General features: G+C 43.6%; 1 long non-coding RNA gene across 6 annotated transcripts in view; it reads right to left on the bottom strand.

Annotated features, from left to right (window-relative positions):
* LOC135902085 (uncharacterized) overlaps window positions 1-27307 on the bottom strand; it is a 414660-nt gene that overhangs the window by 345889 nt on the left and 41464 nt on the right. For all 6 annotated transcript variants that reach the window (XR_010564394.1, XR_010564397.2, XR_011514281.1 and 3 more), the window contains exon 2: window positions 18565-18724. This is a non-coding gene — a long non-coding RNA (uncharacterized lncRNA). The remainder of the gene's footprint in view (window positions 1-18564; window positions 18725-27307) is intronic.

Genomic DNA, 27307 nt, shown 5'->3' with positions numbered 1-27307 from the left:
ACATTCCTTTTCTATTTTTGTGAGCTTCATGCATGAAGCAATATCTACCTTCGACGTATATTATCTTGTGAGAGAGGTTCTATAGATGTAGAGTAATATGTTTGATCTGTAGAAAACTATATTCTCTGCAGCACGCGCATCTCAAGTTGCTGCCCTTTACAGCTCAATATGTACGTTCTTGCGCTTTGTCTCGGTTAAGATATTTGTCTCTGCGAATTGAAGACATGTGTGAGAGAAGTCTCGGTTCCATTGCGTGGAAGCATTTTTCTGCCTAATATAAGAAATTGCAGTTCAGAAATATTTGGGACTTCTTTTGCGGCTGTCCTTGTCCTTACATACCCACCTGAGTCTTCCACTGCAGTTGCATCATCACGCGTCCCCGCTATGCTGGGGCATCAGTCATATAAAATGCGAGCATTTAAAATAGCCGGTGTAACTAGGGAGGAGTGCTAGATGTAGTTGTCCCGGACCAACTGCATGCTACCTTACGTGCCGTAGGAAAAAAACACAGCTTTAGAAGCCCTGAAAACTAGCTCAACTCATTTATTGGTTCACAATAAGGGGGGGGAGACACACCCTGAGTCGCGCTTGTTTACTACCACAAGAACGAGGAGGTCGGAAAGCAACCTAAGTGTAATTTTGTTTTTATATTAGAAATACATAGGTCAGAGGAATAACAATAGTGTTCTAAAATTAGGCTAAATTTTCCGCCTAACAACAAATACTGCAGCACGTTCTTCCAGTACTACATTTACCAGTTGTGCAAAGGACTTCTGTAAAAGTTTGATAAAAATCAGCAAAACCTGTCTGTTTTAACGTTCTTAAAGTTATCCTTAAAGTTACTCCGAGTGAAATACTTAATCTAGCTGCAAATTCATTTGCATAAATTTGTAAGAAGCTCTTTGAACTTTTGTCTGAAAACTGTTTTGCTTCTTCATCTTAGCTAACATGGCCCCACAAAGCCATCAACTTCGGTGTTAGTGAGAACTTGCTCAAAACGCAGTTTGGCAATTCTTGAGCATACACTTTGGCTGATATCAATCTAAGTTTCATTGGGCCAGCAGTTAAAATAACGCAAGATTACCAAAATTTGGCAGTGAACAATGTTTCCTTTGACTGGTGGGTCTTGGAACAAGTAAAGTTGGCAAGTCGCAAAAATGGTCTTCTCTAGCATTAGTGAATTACAATTATTTTGCACCAAATACGCGCCGCGGATTGCAAAACAATGCTTGCTTCCTTTATACACAGGCCACCAAATATAAAATTTTCGTTGCAAGTAAATAATGAAGCGCTCTGCCACCCAGTGCTGCATGTCCCATCCTTTCTCTGCAATTCTGCTGCTGTATTACATGGCCGGTTGTCTCTACACAATGTGTGTATTGCCCGATTCCATTTCAGTGAGACTCTGGCCTCATTTTGATGCTTTATTCGCTATGTGATGGTATGTCTGCCGCATTTGTTCGTAAAACCCATTTCCTCACTGTTATACGGGACCAGCGATCATCTCTACGCACTGCGTATATTGTCTGACGTTCCTGAGAGACACTGAGCTCATCGAGATACCTTAATATCACACTATGCTTTGTGTATGTTATGCGCGTGTTACTTGTTGCATGTCATGCGTGAATCATTTCATACATCATCGCATTCACCTGAAGTAGCATGCTAGACATGGTCCCGTAAAAGCTTTGCAATTTTCATTAAGGTTCTTCGCTCTCAAGTATAATTCTTTAAATCTGAAAAAGGTCAACATTCGTACGGAAATACATACCACCGTTTCTCTTTGCCCTTTAAACGCATAAGTTATTTTTTTTGTCAGATCATCCAATCTAGGAATCGTACGTAAGCTGCATTACTGTACACAACAGTGTGGCAGGGTATGGTTGTACCAGTAATGAATTTTCACAGTTAATTCTGCAGGCTGTCCTTATGATACTTTTGGGCACACTCGAGTCATTTTCAATGTCTCGTACTTTATAGAGAAACAGTGCTCATTCTGGTGCGGCCCATAGGAAGAAGCCGCATATTATGTAAGGAAGTATCTTAAGGTATTTTGTAAAGAAGTGCCTTGAAGTTATATAGTTATGCTCCTAGCTTGTTACCTGCGGGGTAACAAGCTAGGAACGTGGTCTTGAGGGCTCAGTTTTGTGCCGCACAATGCTCACGAATGACTTCCGGGGCATGAAAGCCCATAAAATGTCAGTAGTTGGTCCCGCATATTCATATTGCACAACTAGCGCAAAAACTTTATATTGCTTTGGCTCCACCATAATGTTACATGGAAATATGTTAGGCAGAAACAATTTATATCGTATATTTACACGCATCAGAAGCACTGGCCAAGATGGGAGCCAGTCGACATAGATGTAGATGCAGAGCCTAGACATTAGTGGCCCACACCCACTCCAGGGGATTGGCCAAGAACCGGGTAGTTCCATATAATAATACGAAAAAAGAATGATTATGGTGATGGCCTGATATCATGGATCATACCCACGTACACAAGGCACGTCAATGCCTTCATTAGGAGGCCACTCTTTTCTTCTTCGACTGTCACGTAGCAATGTGTCTACCTAAGTATAAAATAGTGTGGAGACATGTTCTCGTAGCACGTTCTCCTGCCTGGCGGTTGCATTAAAGGCATATTACGTGGACGGAGAACAAGAACAAGCAAGAAAACCTCGTAACCACAGCTTGTTCCAGGTAAACGTATATTCCATGATGCTATTCTTATATATTCCTAACTTGCAGCTACATGCTCTCACTTTTTACATGTTCTATGCCTTGACTGCAAGATGAAGAGTTTAGGTTCATGTCTGAACATAAACTCTACACCTTACCGTCATATTTCAGTTTTGAACAAGAAAAACAACGCAGAAAATCATACCTTATGCATAAGTTTAAGACATTGCAACCACTAGGTATGAACGTTTCAAAGTAAGCTTTACAATCTATTCGTTATGCTAAATTTCAAGCTATGGGCAAGAACACTTAGTTTGGTAGCTTAGTGTGCTTTTCCCCATTCTTTCCTTATTTTTTTTTTACTTTTACTTATCTATCTATCTATTCCATTTCAGCGATTTGTTTTGTTTTTTCACAAGCATCGCTTTCTGTCACTCGTTTTGTTACCTCTCCCAGAGACACGATAGCCCATGACCACCAGCGAAGCAGGTAATAGAGGGGTGCTGTGCACACGGCCGTTGACACCCCGGCAGACACAAGGCCGTGTCACCGGCCTTGTGCTCAGCACTCCTTTATTCTGAATACTACACCCTCGCCGCTAATACAACTCAAGTCGTTGCCGCACCAACCCGCCTTGCCCCCTCTCCCCTTTAGCAGAATCATAGCTATGTATACTGTGCCGAGGAAAGCAAATGTCGCCTTGAAAAAGACAAGTCTACTTGTGGAAACGTTGGCTCCCCATTTCATCTTGTTCTCGTTTTCTCGTTTGTTCTCGTTTTGCTAATTGCCTTGAATTTTCATCTCCCACCTTCCCCGTGTTTCCCCGGGTAGTAGAAGTAAGAAAGGATGGAACAAGGGAACGTCCTGTATTACTACTGTTTGCTGTACAATTGTTTAAACTCATCGCCAGGCTAAATATCCTGTCTTTTTTGCAACTATGCATCTCGTGGAGGGAAGGATCTGCGATTCCGCCTAAATTGCTGTGTCATTTCGTAGTAGGATTGTAGCGTGTCTTGGCTTCACCCGTACTCCGACTGGCCTTCCGCGTTCCGGTTGGTAAATACTCAGATTACGGAGTGCACTGCGTCGTTTCCGGGGAGGCTTCCGAGCGTGCTGGTGTCCAGACCAGTTGTACTTCTTGTCTGCTAGTTAACTGATTCAGAATAGTTTGCGCGATCAGAGCAAAATGGATGTAGCAAAGGACGGATGTAGCAAAATGGATGGAGCAATGGTTGTAGCAACAAAAATAAGGTGGGGAAGACACATAAAAGACGAATAACAGCCCTCATTAGATCAGCTCATGTGCTGATCTTCAGCACGAACGGTCCTAACCGTTATGGCTCCTGGGTTTCCTCGCTTGCGACAGTGGCAACGAATGTACATTATGCAATGGTAACATAAATATATGCATATAGCAGCGGTGTTTTGCCGAACATAATTTTATTGACCAGGTGGTAAACGAGCCTGTGCTTTTTTTCATTGCTCTTGTCTCTAGCAAGCAAGCCGTCTATGTAGCAACGAGCAAACAACTGCAACGTCCGATAATAAGACTAAGATGCAAGAAAGATTAGTGAGCTGTTAACGAAGCGCCCATGCGCACGTTTAACTGCTTTGTAGCCCGCATATGCAACGAAAGCAAGGGCTAGCAACACCACGAAAGCGCTTCATAAACAGTTTTCACGCCATGTCCAAAAAGAAACATCTCCTACATTGACGAATGGCTCTGCTTGTATTGCACTTTTGTTTGTTCTTCCCAGACACAAAAGCAAATCAATTCCCTGTGTAAAAAAAAGCAGGGAGTCTTCGGCACACTAATGAAGGAGGCTGGAGTAAGTACAGCCCTGCAACAAAGAAATTGACGACGTCGCTGATGAAAGGGTGGCTTCCTCCGGCTTTCCCGACTCCGGCTAATTAGGGCCGATTACGAAAGCTTGAACATGGGATTCCTGACAACGATGGTTCTTTCACTTTTTCGCCTGGCTGCAAAACTCACCCAGCCAATCACAGCGGCTTTCAGACCCCGCCTTTTGGCAAGCACAGCGGCCTTCATGCCGCATTTAGCAATAAACTCCATTAATGTGGTGCGTGCTTCGCGGAGGAAGATGTTAGTTTTGGGGAATGTGTGCTGCCAACTGGACCACAAGCGGGAGTTCTATCGCATAATGGCTTAGAGAGCGGGACAAGGTGTTAATGGTGCTCCCAGATCACTAGAGCAGAAATTAGTAAAATGTGTGTAAACTTCGGCGTCGAAGCTATGGCTCCACCTGTCGTAGTGGAGAGGCGAAATAGAAGAAAATGTTCTGACAGAATGAAGCTTACAAGACGTCATTAAATATAGGCGCCACAAGTCTTAGCCACCCTATATTTAAAATTACTAGGTCACGTAGCCTGATTTCTCTAATACGAATCATGCCGAGCTTACAACGTAGGTAGGGTGATAAGTTGCACTGACCGCAATATGTACTAATGTTAAGGAAGTGCAGGCGCTGTAGATTATAAATAACACTAAAAAATTGGTACAAGTCATAGAGCTCTTTAACTTCGCCTATTTCTTATGTAATTTACGAGCTGATTGAAAAGGTCTTTCACCTCGAATCCTGCCGACTTTATTACTTTTAACTTGTGGTAAAAAGAATGAGCCCAAGTAACTGAGTCTTCGTGCTTGTGATGCAGTTTGGGATTTTCCGTTTTAGAATCATGCTGAGCATTTACATTCGCGAAAATCATGTCTTTGATTAACTTTAGTTTATAATATCCTCGACAGGGCGTTTGTAGCACACAATTATGAAAATATTAAATCTTCCGCGTGGTGCCATGTTCACAGTACGCGAATATAGAGCAACGTTAATTAAATTAGATGAAAAAGGCTTCCTTCGTGTTCTAATCATATGTTTTTTATTCTTTTCTTACCGAAAATAAGCATTTCTGGAATAATTTTTGTGTACCTGTTAATTTTCTCAGAATTATTATATTTACGTAATAAGTAAAGTGTATTCTGACTGTTGATGCATAGAAGGATGTTCTTGGCCTTTTAACAACTGTGATACCTCTTCCAACGCACTTATAATTGTCGTTGGCAAAAGAACCTGTTGAAAATTACTAGACCAACAGCGTTACGAACAAGACAGTCGAGAAAGACAAAAACTTAACCTTCGCAAGAGCCTACTTCAAAAACATAGAAGGATAGTCTATAAACAGCTCAGCATTTAAAATCTTTCGACTGACAGGATGGCGCACAATAGCGAGTATTAACTCATAACTTTCCGTACCTCAAATTTCTTGCATTCACATTACCACCCAAAGAGAAGAAGACTGAATGAATTCCCAGTTCAACTGTTATTGGTTTATTTTAGCAATGGACAAAATAGAAGGATGAAAAAAGATAGGAAATGTCGGGAGTCCAGATACGAGTCCATTTTCCTGCACTAAACACTCAGAAAGGTGTTTAGCGAACAAAAAAGAATGTAAGAGGGAGGAGGGATCCAGTAGCGGAACACGTGAGGCTGCCCGTCGAGCCTATAATCAATCAATGAGGCCTGTTGATTTCAGCGCGAAAAAAAAACGATTTATGCAGCACCTAATCCTCTTGAACCCACCTCTTGCTCTCTCTCTCCCTCTCTCCCACACACGTATACACAGCCACGTGCGAACACACCATACACGCACGGATGAAATCATACACACACGCATGGGATTCCACAGACTCAAGAGGAGGCAGAAGAACTAGTGTAGCAAGGATGTTATGGAAGGAAAAAAATAGAATAAAAAAATAAACTAATATGAAACTGTCCGCTGAGTAATAATAATCGCTTAAATGGTCCCAGCTTTCGGGAACTTTTTCATGTTGGCGTGGAAGAAACAGTACGAGAGCTAAATTAAGGTGGCTTGGACTTGCTTACGCACAGCACAACACCAGCAACACACGAAAGGTCAATGTAAACGTAAGGTAAACCTAACGTAACCATATTTACGGGTACGTAAAACAGTGAGACAAAAAGGAAGTCCTGATGCTTAACTCCCTGCGGAAGCCAGCAGCTCCTCTGCAATGACTACAACAAAACTGCCACAAAAGGTGGCGAATGTCCACCGTAGACAGATGCTCGAGTCATAGTGACATTGCTTTCTGCATGCGATGGGCTGAAACCTTTGCAAACGAACTTGCCTTGCGCACATGCACACAGACATGACATAAAGGCGCCGGAGCTTCTGAGGAAGAGGCAAGGTTGGTCCGACCTCGAAGTTCATATATGATTTGAAGGCAGCGCTAGATAGACGAGACCAATGAAAAGGGTATCAGAGCACAAGCGTGGACTCAACCTAAGACTTATTCTAAAGCAAGCCTAATGTACGGAGCCATCTTTTTATGTTCTACCTAAATTTTAAAAATCGCGTATCCACATGGAATGCATTTCTAGAATGACACAAACTTGGAGATACGCGCCCTAAAACTGGCCATAAAAATGTTCTTTTGTTACACTTACTTAACAAGAAAAACGCCCTTTTACTCGCCATAAGAATTTTCTTTTGTTACACTTACTTAAGAAGAAAAACGCTCTTTTGCGCATTGAAGCACAAAAATAACTATAACGCCATTTATTTTGTCCTACGATTTGGGAAATAATATATCGGAGCTGGTGTAGTCCTGTGAAATCATTTAAATTGGAAACGTCTTGCAAGCTCACCGGCTAGAATTCCTATATTGCAGTAAGTGGCATAAAGTAATTGATTAACAAATTCATTGATGAATCATTGTTAATTACTTGAATAGGCGTTTCGATTTCTCGTACTATAATGTTCGCCTGTTCGAATAATCTAGCTCCAGGACAAGAAATGTGTCATTTCCAACAGGCAATTTTTAAAAAAATTCTGGAAAACTTGAAGGTTATCACCTCGTAAAAGCAATCATCATCCTGACTACGGCGAAGGACCGCACATGCGCAGCATTAACCCAGCCGGGTGCAATAATATTCACCACACGTTAACACGTGGGTCAGAAAATGAAACGATATAAATAGGAACCACCATGAGAAGCCAGAAATGTAGAGTTTTCTACGAAGGTCAAATACAACCAAATATGGAAAGCTCCGTATTGAGGACCACAATTATTCCCTAATAAATTCAACAGACGGCTTGCTAACACACAAGCGATCAGCCCGAGCCGTCAAAACGCTCAACACCTGTAGCCGAGAGACGGCTAATATGACTATCGTAACTGCTATACAAGGAGCAATCTGCCGTAGATCATCACTGTCAGCGGCGTCAGGAGATACAATGCGCCCACAGATCTATTTTGTTAAGCAAAACCTAATGTTGCTGCGTCGCTCATGACCCCTTGTTTTGCCGGGACAATGACCCTTGCTTTTGAACTACCTCTTTCTCCAACTTGTAGGCATGGGCGATGCGCCAGCACTTTTCAAGCTGCAGACATTTACCTCATAGAGGCAGTTACCGTGAGACTGAAGCGGAGGAGTGGAAATTCTACCTGGATTTCAGACTATTTTACTTCAATGCGCCCCTCGTCACCGATTTCCCTGGTAAGGACACAAAGGAAAGGTGAATGAAGTAAAAATAGCCATCTGGTGCGTTCATAGTACGCTACGAAACGCCAGTAAATAAACTCTTTTTTTTAGTTTCTCCTCCCGATCTGTCTGAAGAGCAGTCTCCTTAGATCTGCAACGGCTTGTACCCAATAAGGCCCTCTTGCGACGTCCCCGCAGGATCGCCAGGCAGGCCAGTTACCATTTTTGATACATTACGACGTCATGGGCAAGCTATTCTTGTGTGTGACTCCCGTCTCCGAACACGAACTCTTATGACTGGTGGCAGAGGTTTCATGGTCCCAACTGAAGTTGCTATGGAACTTATTTTTTTTTATATTTGCGTTCAAAAATGGTGAAATTATTTAACACAAATATTTATTTGCCCCTTTGACTTTTCCGCTGCTGCTGCTGCGTTGTACGTCCTGTCCAGGGTATTTAAAACCTTGTATGTTCTACATGGCCGGGGCGCAGGAGAGGGGAAGGTGACGTCAGAAAACATGCTTCGTTAGGCATCCACCAGCTCTTTCCACTGAGAGCTGCCTGGGCGTTGTCACAATCCCCTCTACAATTCCCTATGAGGATGATAATTTTTTTGCCTTTCCTTTGGAATGGGGCGGTGACAAATGGTCGCCTAGCCTGCTTCGGCTAATCAGGGAAATTATACATGCTTATCAGTATATAATTTTACCTCTCTCTTCTTAATATTTTCTTTCTTCAAAATCTCTATGTATACCTTGCACAGTGAGCTTTGTCTGCACTGTATCTGATCCTATTACTCTCTTCCCTGCTCTTCTTTCAGCAATACTCAAAACATTTATTGCTTATCTAAATTACAGAGATCGCTTAATGCTTCCATCCGCTTTGAACCTTTGAATCTTTGAAAGCTATTCTTGAAGATGGACGTTACCCACGGAGTTTGCTGGGCGAGCATCTTCGTATGCCATTAGGTTGTGCTCCCGGTGCCGGAAACCCATCGGTTTGTCGAGTTAGTAGATATGGCGCCGCTCTGGTGCTTGGCTACTTATGGTGTTTTTCATCACAAAAGGAGGCCCCACAAATATTTTTTTTTAATTTTAAAAAAGTATTGCTGCCAGTCCCATTCCGGTCATTTATCATCAGGTTGATGTCATATTTAAAGCCTCAAGGTCCCATGTTGGCAGAGCACAAGGCCATGAGCGCGCTTGCACCCATATTTACTGGTAGGTTCCCGGTGGCAGCTCTCGTCTGCCTCTCACACCTGCCGTATCCAGGATGTACTAGCAAAATGCCGTATGTATACGGACATGGGGCCCGCAGGAGCTTTTACAATATTTATAGGGCCCCCTATCGAGATACGAATACTCTATATAGACGAGCATCGGCATGGGAACATCTTTACCAATTAGAAAAACAAATCGATTGGCTTCCAGCGCTACCACGACTGGAACGCGGCACCTCCCGCATAAGAGGTGGATTCTCCATAAACTAGGCCACCACTGCAGTTTCAGAATGACGTGTGGCAGTTCCATATCGGCAATTCCCCTTCAAGTGGATGCCCTTCCAAAGAGTTGAGATCTCTTCTGGGCCCAGCACTAGCCAGGATTGCGCATGTACTATCGGCGTCAAATTAACCTTCAACAGCGGAATGTGTGGCCTAAGCATAACTGAAGGTAGAGTGCGCGCCATCCAGTCCTCATCATTTACAAGCGCAAAACTTTGAACGCACTGCGCGCTAATACTCCCCTTATGCTGCATTACGTTCATTTTTGTTCTGGTTGTAAAGGGGTTGTAAAGACGACAAAGAACAAGTGGAAAAAAGGGAACAAAAAAAAAAGGCTCACCTAAATGCAGTCAAAAGAGTGGATTTTTCTATACTCGCTGTCTAATAAAAGGAAACCCGAACAGAAACGAAAATATATCTGTAAAGTGGGAATTTAATCGCTCAGTGCTGTTAAACCGGATGTGCGCGCCTGTCAACGGTGGTGACTGGACGTCGCGCACTGTACCTTCAGTTATTATTCGGCCACGCGTGCACTTTTGGCGCTTAATTTGATGCCGACAGTACGTATTTTACCCGTAAGTACCCGGCGGCAGCAACAGTCTACCTCCTGCAGCTGCGGCGGATTCTCGAATGGTTAGCCTTTGCTGCGGGGTTCTGTGGCCGTCGCCACAATGCCTTCACCACTGTTGTAATTACTTGTGAGCTCACTGCAAAACCATTCCAGAAGCGGCAGCGATTACATTTGCATGCAGGCACATTAGTTCAAAGAGGAGGAAGATCGAATGATATAGGTGGGGTAGACAGAGGAGGCCGAGAATAGGTATAGCCAAAGCAATAACCAAAGGAGTGAATAACAAGTCTTTGATCTTCACTCATGGACCGCGGCATACATGGGAGGAGACCGGCGGAAGAGAAAGCCAATCTCAAAAAAGCATGAGTCCTTTAAGGTCGCTACTTCTTGACATGGCCACAGTTGTGGACAAACTGGGAAAATGGAACTCCCAGGTACGGTGTAGTGCGTCTCCACGATTCTTTTAGAAATAAACACCCTGCAAGATTGACCATCAGAACATCTCACGTGGGGTATGCGGTGGCCAAGCCGCGTTAAAAAATGGCAGCGTCAAAATGACACTACGAAGGTGGTCGTCCGGCGAATCAAACCTTCTTCCACAAGGGGATACGGCGTGTTAGGTAATGACAATGGTAACCATCTCGCAGGCTACGAACAATGGCGCACAACAACGCCTCAAAGAAACGCGTGTCGCTGTGTGTTTTATCCACTACGTACACAAACACTAGTGGTGCAAGCAAGATAAGCTTTAGCGTCACCTCACCCCTTTTGTATAGCACTAAGCGCTGAACCAGTAAAACATTCACCGTCAACATCACCGCCAATTACTGTCACTGAGGGCAAACAACACAGGAAGCTTCGCTTGCACCGATTCCCAACGTGAGTGGAATCCGCATTGTTTGTCAATCCAGGTTTACCTAAATTATTATCCGCCTAAGTTATGTGCAGACCAAATGCTCTACGCAAATTATGTGAAGCCCTTTGGCGGGTTGGCTATGTGGCCTCGTTCGCTATTTCACAAAATAATACTACATGGCGCAAGTTGTCTGTATGAGCGAGACAACCTGTGCGACGACAACAAGAGGGCGGCGCGTCGACCGTAAACGCAGCGTGATGACAACACTGGACTGATGGGGGGACAATTCTGAAGACTGGGAACTGAGGCAAGGCAGACTGCGCAGTTCAGTACAGGGAGCGTAACACGCAAGAGTGCAACAAACATGCAGCCGGAAAAGCCGAAGAATAGATGAATAATTCCACACAAGTGCGTGGCGAACAAAGCGATAATGGCTTTCCGATTCTGCAGGATGTCAAAGGAAATTCGGGTAGATTAGGATAAGTAAAATTCTTTTCGCTCCCTCTAAACAAAATTTAGTACTGTTTTCCGTTAAGAAGCATCAAAATATTTTTGCGAGGTCATCAAAACGCTTCACCATGTTCGCCGCATGATACGCGGACTTTTGTATGTAAACTCTACACAGAATTAAAACATTGCCAGTAGCTACCAAGGAACTAATGCGACAAGTTCAGCAATACAAGGAAGGAGACGGCAAAGCTGTGTCGGCGATGTTCCTTCGTTTCCGAGCTTTTTAATTAAGCGACCTGCTGTCTAAATACTCCACGCAATATCACAACAAATACGGACCTTTTAATTGGGCGAGAAAAAAAACCATCTAACAATTAGCCCGGTACTCACCTTGCCTCCTTATTAACTTCTGCGAGGTGGCGCGATGCTGCTGGAATGTGTTGTGATAGCTTGGCGTGAAGCAATTCGGAGAAGCTTAGCTCATTCTAAAAAATGATTACGTGACGTCAGCTTCGTGCAAAGTCACTAGAGAAACACCGCGTAGTCTTTGAAGGCAGTAATACAACAGAAATACTCTAGGCAGCGCGAACATGCGACCTACATTAAAGATTGCAACGCACTGGTCATTGCAAATTTTTTTGTCTGCATGTGTTCCCACTCTACTACTAGAAAAGACAACTTTGAATTGTCAGAGTGACACGCATAACTCTTGCCCATCTGATGATTTGCCAGGGGAACAAGCATGAGAATGCTCATGCGCCAATGCAATTCGAAAGAAGCCTTGTCAACTGCAAACTCGACTGGTCAACTGCGAATAATCTAAGCGCCAGTGATGGGCGTACTTGCGTCTGCCACCGGCATCGGCCAGTTATTCAAGTACACGAAGCTAGGTCTATGTTGAGGTTCCTGCACGAGGCCTACAGTGCGGCACAACACGGCGATCGCAGCGCTTAGTAAAATAACTTGATACATAGGCCGTGTGCTTCAGCTTCAGTTCCGCCATAGTAAACCAGTAATATCCACTGGACACTGCATCAAAACAAACAGATGGCTCCTTGTTGGGACACCATTTTTTCTAAACAAGTAGGTGTGTCTGGGTGAGCAGCCGATACATAGACCCAAGAGAAAAGTTTGCGCGAGACTGAGAGGGGCTCTCTATTAGAAAAACAGATTTTCGCCAGCGCTGGCGTGCTACTCTGTACAGGGATTTGGAACGGGATTAAAAGACTGCAGAGAAGAGTGAATAAAAAATTACCGACGATTACGTTACTTCCTAATGCGAAATTTGAGCGCAGCAAATAAGCTGTTTCACCTTTTCGATAGATTGAGGCAAAGAAATCGAGCAACACGTGTTTGCGCTATCACAGAATTTTTTTTTATTTTTCACACGTATTCCTTTAACAAAGACTCCACTAACAGTTCTTGACAGTCATGAAGGTAGCTTTGTGGTCGTAGAAATAGACTGATATATGTTCGACTTGGTACACCAATGCTTGATTCTCAAAGACGAGATCTATACAAGTGCCTCGCGAGGTTGTCACAGCCGTGGGACGCGTTACGAGCGAGAGGAACGGGATGTTCTCCCGCATAAGTGTTAGGAAATTGCTGTTTGTCTTTATGTCTACATTAAAGTCCCCCACTACTAACATCGGTGTGGATCGATGGACGGTTAATGCGAGTTGCAGGAAGTGCACGACGTCTTTCGTGAGTGCGGTAGCGGACTCACGAAAGCGGTATCAGTCGGTCGCTGCTAGCGCTGGGGGGATGAAAGGGGGGCGGTGCTGGTTACGAGGCCGACGACAACGCCGACGCGAAACCCAGGAACGGACGCCAAAGAGCCATTTGTGTAGCCAGCCCTCCTCCACAGTCTCTCCTCCTCCCTTCCATCATCCTCCCTCGCCCGGAGAGCCGACTGCGCGCATGTGCGGCGGCGGAGCAGATTCGTCGGCGAGCTGGTTACGAGGCCGACGACAACGCCGACGCCGACGACGACGCGAAACCCAGGAACGGACGCCAAAGAGCTGCGCTCTAAAAGAATCAAAATAAATATGAACTGCGCAAGTGGACCTGGTCTACTAATATGTACAGGTAAGACGGCGGGTAAATTTAGGTTTTTCTCTATGAAATTGTGTCTTTAAAGCTTTAGGAGTAGACCAATTTTTGACTGCTATTTGAACAATAAACCCAAAACCCGCCGCTGTCTGTCATCAGTAAGTTTGCTATCATCAACATGTGGCCTGTAAGCAAGACTGGTATCACTAAGACAAAAAATGACTTATTGACCGAGCAAAAACATCGTCTGGCCACCCAGTCACGCAAAGTACCTACAAGTAAAACAGCGTTAGGCGATATCAGAGCGTGACCGTCGTTCTTGCGATCGTCTCGTACTTTTGTTTACTCAATGAAGTGGAACGACAGCCTTGGTGAATCGCACTGCGAATTTCATAACAAGGACACATTTGGGACAGAAATTTAATAAAAGAGAGAGAGGCAAAATTCATAGAACCGCAGGGAGGTCAATGAGACACATATCTGATTTGCTATCCTACGCAGCAGAAAGGGGGTTAGGAGATCAAAAGGTAAAAATAAAGGAGAGAATACATTGATGTTTTTCCTTTGTCCGAAGGTACACATCAAAACTGCAGTCGCTCATTGAAGTCTGTCGAGTTCAGTAGCTGCAGCAATTTACGCATCGCTTTCTAAGCTTGTGAGGGATGTGGACATAATCAAAGTATTTTTGTCAGCATGAAAGATCTTGTATCCAAATAATCTAAAGTAGTGTGTAGTAGAAAATGTTAGACGAAGTAGCAGGGGCATGCGCAGGGGAGGTGATCGATAGACCCCTCGCGCCCGCAGTTGTCGCATGAAGCTGCTTCACTCACAAAACGGGACAACGAACAGTGCTCTTTGAATGCCACATTCAGCTATCACGTGACCAGGCGAGCCTCTCCAGGGACCATTAAATATATACATAACAAGCGATACAGTAACGTTGCGTCGCAGTCGGAGTCACAGTGGGAGACAAGAGTCTGTTAGCTGGTGCTTCATGTAATGGTCCAAAGACGCCTGCAGTTCCAGTCAGCTAGAAGGGCGTTGATACAAATACAGGAACCACCTTTTGAGGCTGATGAAGGCTCAAAAGCGTGCGCAAGCATCGCACAAACTGCCTCGCTCAGCTACCTGGCAAGAGAAACTCACGCAATGTCCCGTTAAGTTCTTTGAGTACGTTTTACAATGTTTTCCAATGGCGACAACGCCACGTCAGAGCCCAGGTCCGAAAGCATCTAAGAGCGATATCACTCATTACAGTCTCATTAGACTTATGAACGCATTTGTATTGTGTCACTTCACTTATGTGGCGGCCATGCACAAGTGGAAACCATCGGAGAAGGAGAAGCTTGACACGCAGATTAGGAAGATCACGAAGAAAGTGTTGGGAGTGCCAATGTGCACCAGCACCGACCGACTTCTCCAGCTGGGAATTCATAATACCTTCGGTGAGATAGCTGAGGCTCAAGAGAGGACGCAGATGGTTCGTCTCTCTACGACTAGCGCGTGTCGGCAGATCCTGAGAGAGTTAGGTGTTCCTCAGGAGAAGATTTCGCAGCTTCACTTCGGTATTCCCTTGAATGTCCGTAAGCGGTATCACGTCAAGCCTGTTCCCAGGAACATGCATCCGGAGCGAAATGTTGGTACAAGAAAGGCAAGGGGAGCTTGCCTACTGAGACTCATTCGTGAGGAGAATCAGAAGGTTGGCTTCGTCGATGCTTCTTTCAACGGGGAGAGAAAGGTGTTTACCATAGTTGTCGTGGACAATGAGAGCAGTCTCGTTAACGCTGCTACCGGTCGGACTGATGGGCCAGAGGTCGCGGAGCAAGTGGCTATTGCGCTAGCCTTGGTTGACAGGCGCAGGCCTTTTGTATATAGCGATTCAAAGTCGGCCGTTAGGGCCTTTGAGAAGGGCTCGGTGGCTAAGGTTGCTTTTAAAATTATGCAGACGCGTGAGATCTCTCAACACTACTTATGTTGGTTCCCTGCTCACCTTGGGATGATCGAGGGAGCCCCTCCGAATGTCAATGAGTCCGCTCATGAGGCAGCGCGAGATCTTACCCTCCGCTCTGCCCCGCGCAACGGCGTGGCGGTACTCCCCGAGAATGGAGACTCCCCTTCCACATACAATGAAATCACGAAGTATTACCTTCTTAATCGCAGGGTTTACAGTTTGCCGCATCCTAAACTAAACAGGGCTCAGGCACTTACATTACGCTTACTACAGACTGGTACTTATCCTTGCCCACGGAGACTGAACATGTTTTATCCAGAGACGTATACAGAGCCTTATTGCCAAGATTGTGGTGCTTTAGCCACGCTCGAACACATGCTCTGGTCTTGCGAAAGAATTGAAGACTCGGCGATCAAGGATGCGTCCAGGTGGCAGGCTGCACTTCACAGCCCGGACCTGGATGAACAATTCTGGGCTGTCCAGCAGGCTCACGATGTGGCCGTGAGGCTTGACCTTCCGGTCCCGACATGGGAGCGGCCCGCTTAGTGATGAATTATCACTACTTGCAGGACCAAATAAAGTTTTCCTTCCTTCCTTCCAAGAGCGCACAGCGGCGAGATTAGCCAGCTCACGACACCACTGCGAACGCATTTTGGCGGCGCACTGGATAAACACATTTACAGGGCTAATAGATTTTGAACGGTAAGTTCCACACATTCACCCTTCACCGGATTCAGGAAAAAAGGAGTCGTTTGGGAATAAACTTGTAACTCCGCAATATGCATTACCTACCTCACTATAACGAGGTTTTAATGACGGGCTCGTTTAAATGCGACATTTCTTGATTACGTAGAAGTCAATTTTATAAACTCGCTCTCGTAACGTGCAATTTGTCAAACGAGGTGGATAAATTGCACATTACTGGTAAATGAAACAGAAAATTGGTGCAGGAAACATCAACCAGACGTTCAAAAGTCGATATACTTTGCAGATCGCCAGGTTTGCAAATTATAATGCCTTTCACAGAGCCTGTAAAAAAATTCAACCAATAGCAAACACCTCGCTCTTGATCACTTCTGTTCTTGACATTGTAAGCGTTGTCACCCCATCTTTTTTGTTCTTTTCTTGGTAGGTTGCGCGTTACGAATGACTGTTAGGCTAAATGCGAGTAACACTCTCGCCCGCGTAAAAAATGCATGCTATGCTAACGATTTCGCGTTTCTCTTGCACGTTTTTTTCCCTACTCTATAACAGTACTGTCTACACATTTTTTTGTTGTGCGAGGAGATTGATGTGAGAGGTTGACAGCTCAGCTGCTTGCTTGCAGCGGCGCATTTTTGCGGGCCCTTCAGGCGTTTGGTTGCGTCAGCTCACGCAAACGGCTAGAGCCAGAAAGGAAATATGTGGGCAGCAAATATGTCTAAAACAAATATCTCTAAATCGAACATGTCTCAATCGAATGAGTTCCAAATATTGTTGCAAGTAGGAGAGAATTTTATTGTCGCGGATATCATTCATTGCTTCGTTGATTTTTGCATGGCGAAATGGCATACGGTCAGTTCTTCACCAAAGGTTTCAGTCCGTCTTTCTGGAATCGTTCAGGCATATTCAAGAGAAAGTATTTAGCAACTTTTTCTCTGTGTTTTGAGAGGAATCGTATCCTTCGGTAAAAAAAAAAAGGGGACGCGAAGTGTCAAAAAACGTTTTTTTAGGTGTCGTGGTACTATTTGTTTTCTGATCTGCTGTCACTCTCGATAATTTCTGGAATATTGCAACTCTTTGACTAACGGTATAGCGTTAATAATTTTTTGCAATAGTGCAAATAACTTCATTTAACAAACTGTTCAGTTATACTTGAAATAAACCAGGCTCGACAAACCTGCTTTGTTGTCATGTCTCTTAGAGCATTAGTCACTTCGCCTCCTTATAGTGCATAAGCTCCACTTTCAAGTCGTCATGGATTTTATTTTCTCCGTAGCTTCTAACAGGAACAACTTTTTTTATTCTCAGAGTAATCATTTCAAATTAAGAATGTAAACTTTTCCATAATTGCAAAAGAAATATTCGGTCGTATCTAGCTTATAAAACTTTGTATTAGTAGCATTCACTGCAGCTTCACTTTTTTAAGCTTTCGTTGCTCAGAGAAAATAATTAAACAGCCTTATATAACCTCACATATTTTCGTTGAAATGCGGGCTATCATGCCTTTTTCTTCTACTTCTACTAAATATTTATGTGCTGCCGTAAGAAAGAACGCATGATCACGCAACGTTATAGCACTTTTAGATCAATAGCAAGTAATTTTCATCGATAATGATAAGAAAAGGATTATAAGCCATATAATAAGTTTCGCCCCACAGAAAAACTAAAACGATGAAGCGAAGCATACAAGTCACCAGGGAGCAGAAGAAAAAGGAACTTGATTGCACGTCAAGGAACATTCGGAACGAACACTAATCACGCGGAACACGGGCAAGTTTGCTATGGACAATCTAACCGAGATAATTGGAAGACACTGAAGGGAGGGAATAAAAAATGAAAAATGAATAATAATTCTGCGAACGCACTCTTGATGACATCAATTTTTCGCGTTACTGTTTTTTGATGTTTTCTCGAGGGCATCTCATAATCCTCTAACGGGTGTTTTGCATGCTGAAGGAACTGAGCTTGCATATATTTAGTTTCGAGGATAAATATATTAAGAGCTTTAGCTATTGATTTATTTTGGTTCTCCAGGAGAAGATATAGAATGCACCCTAATCGGTTCACTTTACCTCAAAGCGACGCGAGTTCCGTAGGAAGCTCATGTGCCCATATAAGAAGTTAATGGTATCCGAGTCAGAAGTTGCAGCTTAGACAGCATTCATTTGTAAAGAAAAAAACTGGTTTTACGCTCCTTCTTGATATTATTTCGGGTATGACGAAGAAGATGCGTAGAAGTGAGAGCAGTTCAGATGTGCGTAATTCAATTCAGGCACTCACTTCTGAACAGAAAGAAAGTGGAACTCGATTCAGCCTCTTCGCCAGTGCAGGACAACCGGAGACGTCCCCTGGTTAACCTCCTTGTCCCTGCTTTGCTTTTATCTCTCTCTCTCTCTGTCTCTCTCATCGATGATGACGCGAGCTCGGTCAGCCAACGTTCCTGCAAGAGAACAAACAGGTGTCCACAATCTTCATTTGTCGGATACTGTTATGCTCCAAGCATCGCGTATATTTTAGAGCTCTATCACGCAGAGGTACCGATGCACCAGCTCACCTCTGCACGCCTATACAGCCTGTGTTCGATCGCTAATTGCGTATTACCACCCGTTATTCTCTCCCTCCCTCTCTTTACGCTGGTTGCTACATCGTGACCTGCTTTCTTTTACCGGCAAATTGTTATAGGTTGCGAAATTACATTTCTCAACAGCAACAGGCGTGAGCAAATATGCACTTGTTGAACAAAAAAAAAGGCGTTTACACCAATACTAATTAAACCATAGCCGCATCACAATAAACTTCTGCGGCCGTACGGGAGGCGGTGTGCGCTAGCCAGATATTGGCTACTTGTGAAAGTAGCGGGAAATTTTCACACTTCGTAACATTGCAAACAGCATATACCATAATTTTTTTAGAAAAGTGTGTCCATTATAGCCATACACGAGATAAATTAAATATTGTCTTCAAAGAATCAAGCAGCAACGCTGCAGCACATACCACGGAGGTTGTGAAAGATGTGGGACAACTGAGTGACTCGCAAAAATGTTCAAACATGCACTGAATAGATTACATATCTCAAGTAAGGAAGATATTAAATCAAGTGCAATATGAAAACTAAACGTATGATCAATACAAAACGTTCATAAACACAAGAACAAGGAGAAGTGAAATTTAAGCTGAAACTGAACTAGCACAAAAGTTAACAATGTACTAGTAGTATAATTAGCACACTATACAAACAGTGAATATATGTGAAAAACTATCCTTGCAAAAGCGAAATAAGGATTTCGATCTGAAACTTGTCTGCAAGAATACCTAAGTTGCCCGGCCAGCGAAAGTTAGCATTGGCAAAACGTATTACAAAGTTAGAAGTATTTACCTAGGCTAGTAATCACAGCAGCCTGCATTAAGGTGCACTGGCAGGAAAAGATTATATATACGAACAGCGTGCCGAGGAGAAATGGTGCATAATCTCAGTATCTTCGCCATTCGGCAAGAAAGCACATAGCTTCGCTGGTTCTGCAAAGTTGCGTAGACATTCAGGAAATTATTCCGTGCCACTTTCGAAAGTGCCGGCCACTCTTCGGTTAAACAGTCACGCCAAATTAAGCTGATAATTTATTAAACACCACATGTCACATTGAGCTTGCATAATGCAACATTTCTGAATATCTAGACACCTTCCTTATGAGGTAACAGGAACTGTTTCTAGTAGCTGCAGTGAAGCTAGCTTCAGAGCAATACTATTTTAATGTTTTATATATTGATAACTTTTGTGCTTCTTGAGGACGACGGGCTTATGCGAACATCTGTGACTATTAATGCAATTCCTATACGACCACACGCGTCAGCGAACTCAGCGCTATTGCCGGCATGCGGCGCGAACTCAGCAGCGGCCGGCACGCGGCGACATAAGTTTAGGTTTGTGCTGCCACGGCATCAGCTCGCATCCCCATGAACGACGGCAACTTTGGACTTTTTTCTGAACAACCAGCCAAGTACCTGCGGCAAGCGTTGCACTGAAAGACGTCGTATCTAAAATGCGATCCTCCTGCAACATTTGAGGAAGAAATGTGCAGCGGTAAGCGCAAAGAGTTTTTCGAACACGGTAAGCTAATTATGCGTCTCTTTATTTCGTCGCAGCGGTAGGAACTTTATGGATGCCTACAGGGTACAAGGAAAAGCACGCTTTATAGCTTAATTCTTTTTTGTCGTATTCTGGCAAGAGCAGCCAGAAAGAACCGTAATATCCAAACTGTAACTGTCGTCATGCAAGCTCACCTCGCACTACTGACACGATTAATTATAAAAGAACATTGGCACTTTACTGGCCGAACAAAATTTCATAGGATGTTTTCTTTTTCTTCTTTTGTGTGTGTGAATCAGTAGGAACTTGCGGGCAGCTTATTGTTTCTGTACCTCAGCTAAACACGCGGTGCTTCTGTGAAAGGGGCTACTGAAAAACATTTCGAAAGAACCATGAAGAAGTAAAAGTTTTGGAAAACCGCGCACAAAATAAATGTCGCACGTTTTAATTACTTTGCAAGTATAGAAAATGGGACGCAGCTGAAAAGAACATTGATACTTTAAAAGCACTTGCTGTTTCAGCTTCGGAAACTAAACTCTTACGAAGCTACGCCATGGGCAAGGCTCTGTTTCCAAACGCCAGACCACTGGTTTGTTGACCCACCATAAATAAAACGCTGTGTGCACTTTCAGCTTGTTCCGCGTCTTATGCAGGCGCCCAGATGCGGTCGATGCAGCGCTGGCCCCAGGGTCTCGTGCCACCGCTTATTCCAATAAAATTAATGGTGCTTCTTGTGCGTGTTGTTCGGGAGTTCCTCTTCTACTCTCCCATCGCATCGAACCGAAATAGCTGGAAAACATGCAGCGAAACAAGGAGAACGCCCGTTGATAAAAGCAAAGCCCGTGAATGTGTGCAAAAGTGAGAGTGTACGAACATGGCGTTTCTCTCATAAATAATGTTCCTGATTTTGATGCCCCAGAAAAAAGAAAGAGATGATAAAACGTACGTTTTATTCTCTTATATAAAGCACGTGCTTTATGTAATTAGAGATATTCAGATATGGGAGGTGCCGATCTTGTGGAAGCCGCAATTTCCAAATAAGTCAAAGGGAGACGTCTGGTATCACGCGTGCTCCCGCATTGTTTTCACACCCACTATTCCTTGGTTCAAATACGTAGATTGGCCACAAATCCAACGGATACTAAACTACTGATGCATAAATCTCTAATCAGGCCTCTACTAGAATATGCTTTTCCGGACTGGAGTACGCGCAGGCCATGCGGCATTAATAAAATCGAGACCATCCAAAAGAAAGCAATTCGCTTCATAAGCCGCTGGTTCCGTAGGGATTTTTCACCTTCTACAGCTCTTTCATTCATAGGCTTGCAACCACTGTCAGATCACCCACGCACGGAGTCACTAAAGTTTCTGCATTGCATTATTAAAACTTCTTGCCTGATTTTATCAGATAATTAACCGTACTCCTCCTTAACCATCTAATAGTAGAGGTCACCATCACCTAAACATCGCGCCTCACTTTGCCCGCACAGACACTTTTAAATACGGGTTCTTGCCCAGTGTTATTGAACATTGAAATTATTTTCCTGGTCCAGCTCATTTTCTCCCTTTCAAGTAAATTTCAGGGACTGAGGAATAAGGAGTAATTATTTTCATTTTGTCTGTATTGTTCATGTTGCCTGTATACATTGTCGTTCTGATTTTCACAGCCACCCAAGGAATAGCCCAATAGGGCTGCAGCATGTACAAATGAACAAGAAACGAAAAAAAAAGAAATAGATCACTAGGCTTTCGGGTGAAAATAAGCAGTGGGTGAGCAGCCCATTAAGACATGAATCACATTAGGTGCAGGCAACAAAACCAGCTTGGGGCTCGTGTTACATGCGACCGGGGGAAAATTGTTAACCCTAAAGGTGATTGCCAGCGTCATGATAGGAATCATAGGTAAAAGAGGATAGAAACGCTTGCGTAGTGGTCGGTTAAAGCTCTCTCATTTCCTGGAAGGTTCTCTTGGAAGAGCTTTTACTTAAAGATTGCGCTGTGGTTGCCCAGTCATGCAACATCCTTGCGCTTTCAATTCATGCCCGGATGACAGAAGATATTGTAGGCAATCAATAAGATTATTTCTCGGTCTTTTTTTTTCTGTTTTCATCAATACTCACATAAAGAATTTTAGCTGTGCCCCAAAACCCAAGCGCCTATAGACAGCAGAATCTCAGAAATATCCGAATATCTCCATAGCTTTAGAATGCACCTGGCATTCCTATCACCGCCCTGGTCTTGTTTATGTGAGCAGCATAGTGTTGTATAGTTTTACTCGCTCCATCACGTGCTGCTAAAAAACTCAACCTTTTCTTCGATTAACCTGTGCACCCGCCATGGTTGCTCAGTGGCGAAGGTGTTAGGCTGCTGAGCACAAGGTCGCAGGATTGAATTCCGGCCACGGCGGCCGCGAAAACACCCGAGTACATAGATTTAGGTGCACGTTCAGGAACCCCAGGTGGTAGAATTTTCCGGAGTCCTCCACTACGGCGTGCCTCATAATCAGAAAGTGGTTTTGGCACTTAAAACCCCATAATTTGTTTTTTAACCTGTGCGTATACATTACTGGTTAACTGTAATGTTGCGGCATAGAATTACACTGAAAGGTTACTGAAAAGCGCAGAAAGAAATTTCCATAACACTATACAACTTTCCCGCATTATTTGATTTCCTCCAATTCACGCTTCACTCGCATATGTAATTAACATTATTACAATTGTTTTCAGTGCTACCCCTGAATTCTTAGTAATGTGTTCTGTGTAATTTGCCCCATCCCCCCCCTTTTTTTTTACTTATACGTTTCACTCAATCAGACACAAATAGAACACGTCCATCACTGAAGATCTCATGTTTATTAAATATTCAGCCCTATTTATTGCTAGTACTGAAGCAAATATAAAATGGCACAGTACGCAAAAATAAGAGGGGAAATGCATGAATGGATGCTTCCTTGTCTTCTTGGTGAACGCTTAGAAAAGTTTCTTATGTACGCGTGCGTACGTGCGCCTTTCCCAAAAATACAGGCCTCAGAGTTCTCGTAGCTGAAATAACAAATGTGGGTTTGGGCGCTAACGATACACCTGTTTCGAGGCAGTGCATCTTAGTCTTGCTGTGCATTACAGACACGGGAGCTTCCATGTGGACTCAGAAAAATGCAGACGTTTGATTTCCCAATACACTGTGCTTCAGATGTGAGGAAGGCGGGGCCATCCAACTTGAGGGGAAATACCGGCACGGAAATCGAGGTACACATGTTGACGTAAAGGTAATCTGCGTCTGTAGATGTTTTGTTTACTACAAATCCTAGAAGGTGCAGTTAAAAGCTGTCGGGCACTGAGCCTGAAATCGTTGCCCAGGTTCTCTTGCGCACTCATGAACGCCAGCTGCCTACTGTAGTTAGTTCGAATACCGGCCGGCACCGATATGTCGTTCTTCTTTCGGCAAACCTTTCCGGCACTTGACAGCGCACCTTTACAAGGGACCGCTCGTCTCGCTCGTAAAATAAGATTCAGGTCAGCCCGTAAAGCAAAGTTGTAAATGCTTCACAGTCTTTCGGACGCCTTCTGTGGACTGCCCAGCAGGTTCGTCGTTGTAGTACTAGGAAACCAGGAAGGTGCAATAAAGCCTGCTGGCCTTTTCGAGTCGTCGCCGTTGCGGATGGGAGGTAGTGAGAGCTCCAATCATTCGCAATGTGACGGGGTGTCTAAGAAAGGTAGAAGCAACGAAGAAGGTACATCGAAAGGATGAAACAGAGACATACGAGAAAATCATGGGTAACGTCCACCTCTGCAACTCGTGTTTATATAAAAATTAGGTATGTTTGATTCCGGCCCACCTGTCGTTTGTCGCTACGCACAAAATTTGTCGCTCCTTTAAGGCGCGAAGTTAAACTTCTTTTACATAACTGGCACCTTAGCGGAGCAGTGAGGAGCACGCGAACCTCCGTACAAGTCTTTCATGTGCCCGCCATCTACACGTTAGTCTTCTTATGCTTCATTTTGGTGAGTACGCAAGTTAGCGATGGTAATGCGAACGCACTGAGCACCGGCTCCTCTCTTCAGGGCTGTCCGACAGGGAAGATTGCCTTGGCAGTGGAGCCCACTTCGGAACGTGTGTGTGTTAGTTTGCGATTGCTTACTTTTATTTTCCTAGAACACAGCCTGCGAAGCTTAATGTTAAGTTACGCAGCGCTGAGAAGAAAGGCTAGAAACACTTTACTGCAACCAGTATACCCTTAAAAATCTTGCATAAATGTTACTTTTTTTTTTAATAAAAAGCTGCCTTCGCTTCCCTGCATAAACCCATTTCAAAGCGACCAGCCTAACGATCCATCATTACAGAAATTTGAAATACACGAAGTGTGGTTCACAATCCGGATTCTTCATCATGGCAACAAGACCAAAAACTTCGTTTGATGGCCCTGGTCACCACCAATGCTGTAGGTTTATTTGGAAGAAATGTAAAAAACTACTTAAACTTCAAAAATAATTCATGCTCGACAAAATCCCACAGCGTTTATTAAGATTTTAGGGTCCAGAAGCTCCTTGTGATTTAACATTCTCAAAGGTTCAGCATTGAGAGGATCTTTGCTGCGAACTACAAAGCAATTAGAAGAGCGATGATGACAGAGATGGGAGGAAATGGAGTTCCACAAGCGGAAACAGCAAAATAACTTCACTCACAGCGCAAAGATCATTGCTCCACCAGAAAAAAAAAATTAAGCAGAGTCTCTGGACCCGGACAGGCCGTCAAAGGAAACTGACCCTGGCAACGTTTAACACCCAAACTCTCTCGAGTGAAGCTAGCTTAGCAGGACTCTTTAAGGAACTATTAGGCACTGTTTGGGATATCATTTGCTTTAGTGAGGTTAGAAGAACTGGTGAGGCTTATACAGTGCTGACTAATGGCCACGTCCTCTGCTATACATGATTTCCAGGTAAGAAGCAGTACGGAGTAGTATTCCTAATCCATAAGGACATAGCGGGCAACATTGAATTCTAGAGCATTGATAAGAGGATAGCAGCAGTCGTAATAAACCTGACTCAGAGGAATCAGGGAAAAAGCAAGCTGGTGAATAAGCAATTGGAGAAGTGCTTGTAGAATTCCCGGAAAGGAATAATCTGGGAATAATGAATTCTACAGGAAGCGTAGCAACCGAAACTGGACTTGAAAAAGCCCTAATGATGAAACAAGAAATGAAATTGATTTCATACTTTCTGCCGATCCCTGCATAGTGCGGGATGTAGAAGAGTTAGGTAGGGTGAAGTGCGGTGCACATAGGTTAGCTAAGTCTAGGATTCACCTGAATTTGAATAGAGAAAGAGTAAAATTGTTCAAGAAGAAACAGGTCAACCTCGACGCAGTAAAGGTAAAAGCAGACGAATTCAGGCTGGTGCTAGCAAACAAATATGGAGCCTTAGAACAGCGAGACGAAGATGACATGGAGATAAGAAACGAAACTGTAACTAGGCTAGCTTCAGAAGCAGCGATTGAACTGGGAGGCAACCAACAGGTAATCTCTCCCAAGTAACGAAGGACCTAATAAAGAAACGGCAAAGATTGAAAGTGTCCAACTCAAGAGATCAGATAGACCTCACAGAACTGTCAAAACTGATCAACACAGAGAAAATAAGGGATATTAGAAATTATACAATAAGAAAGACTGAGGAAACTATAAAAATAGACGCAACTTGAAATCAGTAGGGAAACTTGGCATAGGAGAAGCCAAGATGTATGCACTGAGATATAAGCTGAGTAATATCATAGGCGATTGTGAACATATAGTAAAAGCAGCGGAAGAATTCTTTTGTGACCTGTTCAGTAACCATAACAGCCACGATACCTCCATTTGAAGTAGTAATGAACAGCTACAGAAGCTACTTCTATAACTAGCGATGAAGTGAGAAAGGTTTTGCAAGACACGAAAGGGAGAGAAGTGGCAGAAGATGGAATAACAGTGGATTTAATCAAAGATGGAGGATTCATGATGCTTGAAAGACTGGTGGCCCTTTATACGAACTGTCTCACGATATCAAGGGTGCAAGTAACTGGAAGTATGCAACCAATATACTAACCCATAAAAAGAGAGACGTTAAAGAATTGAACAATTATAGGCCAATTAGCTTCCTTCCAGTATTCTATAAAATATTGACCACGATGATCTTCAATAAGGGCAACACTGTATTTCAGTCAACAAAGAAAACAGGCTGGCTGGAGGAAGGGATACTCTACAATGGACCCATCCATGTCATCAATCAGGTAATCGAGAAATCCGCAGAGTACAATCAGCCTCTCTATGTAGCTGTCTAGATAATGAAAAGGCAGTTTATTCAGTATAGATAGCGCGAGTCATAGAGGAATTACGTAATCAAGAAGTACAGGAGGCAGACGTATATACTATCTTGGAAAATATCTACAGATATTCCACAGCTGCCCTAATTCTCCACAAGTAAAGTAGAAAGATACCTCTAAGGAAAGGGCCAGGACAAGGATACGATTTCTCTAATGCTATTCACTGTATGCTTGGAAGAAGTATTCAAGCTACTTAACGTGGAAGGCTTAGGAGCAAGGATTAATGGCGAACATCTCAGCAACCTTCAGTCTGCAAATGACATTGTACTGTTCAGCAACACTGAGGACGAGTTACAACAAATGACTGAGGACGTTAACAGAGAGTGTGTAAGAGTGGGCTCTAAGATTAATATGTAGGAAACAAATATAATGATCAGCAGCCTGGTAAGGTAACAAGAGTTTGGGATCGCCAGTCAGCCCCTAGAGCCTGTGAAACAATACGCTTACATAGGGCAATAACTCACATGTGACTGTAATCATGAGAAGGATATTTACAGAAAACTAAATATATGTTGGAGCGCATACTGCTGACATTGTCAGATCATCAAAAAGAAAGGCGTACAATTATTGCTTTTTACTGGTGCTCAC

This window comes from Dermacentor albipictus, chromosome 4 (assembly GCF_038994185.2).
Source record: "Dermacentor albipictus isolate Rhodes 1998 colony chromosome 4, USDA_Dalb.pri_finalv2, whole genome shotgun sequence".
Classification (NCBI taxonomy): domain Eukaryota; kingdom Metazoa; phylum Arthropoda; class Arachnida; order Ixodida; family Ixodidae; genus Dermacentor; species Dermacentor albipictus.
The sequence above is the reverse complement of the archived record's forward strand: the minus strand, read 5'-3'. Positions and strand labels throughout refer to the sequence as shown.